This window comes from Capsicum annuum, chromosome 4 (genome assembly GCF_002878395.1).
Source record: "Capsicum annuum cultivar UCD-10X-F1 chromosome 4, UCD10Xv1.1, whole genome shotgun sequence".
NCBI lineage: Eukaryota > Viridiplantae > Streptophyta > Magnoliopsida > Solanales > Solanaceae > Capsicum > Capsicum annuum.
In genome coordinates this window covers 4,694,166-4,698,130 of record NC_061114.1, presented here as the reverse complement: position 1 = coordinate 4,698,130, position 3,965 = coordinate 4,694,166, and the positions used below count along the sequence as shown (strand labels likewise).

General features: G+C 29.4%; 1 long non-coding RNA gene across 1 annotated transcript; it reads right to left on the bottom strand.

Annotated features, from left to right (window-relative positions):
- Positions 1-565: 565 nt before the first annotated feature.
- Positions 566-2,839, bottom strand: LOC124897610. The gene is made up of 2 exons (XR_007054374.1): positions 2,640-2,839; positions 566-983 (listed from the first exon to the last, which is right to left on the bottom strand). It is a non-coding gene; the product is annotated as an uncharacterized LOC124897610 (long non-coding RNA).
- Positions 2,840-3,965: the final 1,126 nt, after the last annotated feature.

Here is a 3,965-nt window from a genome sequence, read left to right as displayed (position 1 = left end):
GATAGTAGAAGCTCATGTTGAACTCTACTTAACCATTTTGTGAGGATGTTTGTTGGTTGCTGTTGAGTAGATATGTATATAATATCAATTAGACTTTATTGTAGTTTTCCCTCATAAAATGACAATCAATCTGTGTGTGTTCATTGTTTTTTTATCTCAACAATATCATTGTTAACAAGCTTGAAGAAGTCAATTTAAGTTTCAAATATGATTTTTATGAGAAATTTGGAGCTAAGACGTGTTATACACTTTTATACAAGGTACATATAATTTTTATACGTGTATACACTTTTAAATAAGGTAAATATATTTCTCATATAGGTGTATAAATACTGTATAATGGCGTAGAGGGTATACAAACATTTTTGATAACAAAGGTTGACTATGCTGGTATAAACTAAAAGTATATAATTACATAGATGGAAAGTGTTATGTTGAGATGTATATTTATTAAAATTCCCCTTTTTTATATATGTGAGGTAAGGTAGCTTATCATAAAGCTTTGTGATTCGGATCTTAAAGATAGTCAATATATTTTGCTTAATTGAAATAACATGAACAACGATGATTCATATAATCGAGCCCAACTTATTTAGAATTAAAGCATATTTAGTCACACTTGTTATTCCTTTTCTTTCTAAAAAAGAAACACAATTAAAAAATTCTATCCCAACCAACTTTTGGATATAATGCCATTCATTTGAATTGCTTCATTATTATTCTTACTAAACAAAGCACTAAAGACAAGTAAAATAAAACAAATACAAGATAAATACTCATTTGTTGTCTAGTGCACATATTTTTGTTTGATCAAGATTAACCAAATGACTTTTTTTAACCCCTCCCTGAAATTTTGGGTCGTTTTTCTTCATTGACACTCGAACTCATAATCTTAGGACTGATTTGTGGATCATTTTTAACTTGTGGTAATAATCTCCTTCTGTATCCAGAGATTTCAGTATCTATACTCCATCTCGCCCTGACTGAAATTCAATTATATAAATTATCAAAATTAGATTATGGTTGGTATAAGATAATTAAAATGCATACATTCAAACAATAAGTTTAGCAACACCTATATGCTGGAACGTAGATTCGAAATCATTACTACCATAATAGGTAGAATTTAGATTGGTAGAGTCACAATTTTCATCAAGGGGATTCAAAATCAGAATAAGTAAACGCGCGAATTAGCCGAAGGAGGTCCGACTTTAAGCTGTATATACTATATATATGTAAAAAAATAATTTTAACCATGTATAAATAATATAATTTTCTAACGAAGGCGATTGAGATGAACCCTTGACTTTAAGCTGATTCCGCCCATGTTAGTGATATATTATCAAAATATTTAGAGTTACGAGTAATTTAGCGACAAATTATCAACGGAATTGATAGTTATTTTCATTTTTTTCGTTTTTCATGAATATATATAATGATAAAAATATAAAAAAATAAAATTATAATATATAATCATTTAAATTTCTTCATTATTATCCTTACAAATTAAAACAACAAGATCTTGCTCGGAAAAATAATGAAATTATTCAAGAGATACTTCCAAATGAAGCCAAAGAAAGTAAGACAAATTAAATATAAATTAAAACACATCTAAGGAAAATACTAATTTGTTGTTTGATCAAAGATCAACAAATTATTTTTTTAACTCCTCCCTTGAACACCCATTCTTTTTTGCTCCTTAGACACCCGAACTCGTAATTTTAGGATTGAATTTCGGAACATTTATAATTTGTGGTAATAATCTCCTTTCGAATCCTGAAATTTTAGGATCTATATTTCATTTCGTGCTGACTGAAATTCAATTATATAAATTTGTCAAAATTAGATTATGGTATGTATAAGATAAAAAGCACTTTAATAATTAGTTTAGCAACGCCTTTATGTCAAGAGCTTAGATATGAAAATCACTATTCTGTAGCTAAATCCTAATTAATGATAGGATTAGTGATAAAAGAAAAAGGTCAGCTTGATGCACTAAAGCTCCAATTATGTACGGGGATCAATGAAGTGCCAAACCGCAAGGATTTATTTTATGCAACATTTCTGTAAGAGGTTATTTTCATGGCTTGAACTCATGACCTCCTGGTCACTGGTCACATGACAATCACCTTAATAATTTATTAGTGATATATTATCAGACCATTTAATTTTGTTAGTTACGAGAAATTTAACGATAAATTAACATCGGAATTCATAGTGTTTTTTCTTTTTTTTTTTTCTTTTTGTGGTGAATATATAGAGATAAGCATCCAGTACCTCCTCGAACTATGACCAAAGTTTCTACAACATACTCTAACGTACTTTATATGGGTCTTATTACCCCTGAATTCAATTTTAGTGTATTTTTATCACTCTTTTGTATTGACATGACACCTTTATTATATAAAAATGAGGCCCACATCAAAGGTGTCACGTCGGCTAAAAAAGTGTCACATTAATTAAAAAGAGTGACAAAAATATGCTAAAATTGAGTTCAGAGGTAATAGGACCCTTGTGAAGTTGAAGTGTATCGTAGCAAATTTGATCAGAATTAAAGGGGTACTAGATACTTTACTCGAATATATGTAATGATAAAAATACAGAATTATAATATAGAGATAAGCAAGAAGGAATCTAACCATTGGGTGCCATGAGAAGAATAGTGAATATGAAGCCAATCTTTAACAACACCATGCTAGAAAAGAAACCCTTCATTGTGTAGTATGTGAACATGTCAGTGCTTTTAGGAGGCCCTAATTTATAGACCTTTGTATTATGGTTTTTTATTTTATTATTGTAGACATTGACTTTTTTCTCAGATCTTACAAGACGAGTCCAATCTAATTAAGTTTTTGGAGGCTACAATATCCAAAATCCAACTTACGACTATATAAAGGGTATAATATTTTCTCATAAACTCCTGAGATATTTACAAAGAGATCAAGAGGCGTTGAACACTTTCTTAAAGTCCGCCCGATGTTCCTCACGCTCAAATATAAATATTTTTATATTCAAGAAATAATTCACTAACGACCCTCAAATTACATAGATAATCAACATAAAAGAATCAAATGACAGATTGTATATATTCTACTGGCAATAATTTAATGAAAATTGCATTAAATTATTAGAAGGTGACAGTATTGCTAAATTGCCATGTAGTATATTGTATTGTAATCCACTTCTCAATTGGTTCAATTGTCATGTAAATTGAGTATGCAACCCAAAGATGCTATATTCAAAGTTTTAGACTTAGCTGGCCTCCCATTTTTCAAAGTCAAATCCATAATTTAAAGACACTTTTTGTATAAAATATTAAAAAAAAAAATTCATATGGTTATCATATATTTCTATCAAGAAGTAAAAGTAATGTAGAATGGTGTTAATTCGTGGTGCCCATTTCAAAAATTGTGACTTGATGTTATGAATGAGAAGTGGTTGGGGGAGGACCCAAATAAAAAATTAGGAAATTAGGTATGTGACCTAGGGGCACGCAGAAGTGTATTCAGGATTTCGAGAGGATGAGTGCACTGTTATAAAAATTCTTCAACCGTGGATTCATATATTTATATTTGAATATTTTTAGAAAAATATAATACTGCTATATATGATCTAGAGAGGAGAGCATGGATTCACATGAACCCGGTGACTCCCATCTAGATAAGTCCCGGACAAGTCATTAAGGAAATGGATAAATGAAAAATTAATAAGGAAAAACTACATGATTAAGCAAACATAGCTTGTATTTCTACTTAATCCAACGCTAGTATATCCAAGTAAAATGCATATTCAAATACATTTTTAAGTTCTGAAAATTATAATTTAAAAAGCTCAAATTTTTAAGTTTCAACTTTAAAATTTTTGATCACCGGAGTTAAGTTTCTCATCAAATTGCTTCTAATTTCAGTTTTACATTTAGGAATCCATGAATTGATTCTTGAATTTCACATTTGCAAGTTGTTTTT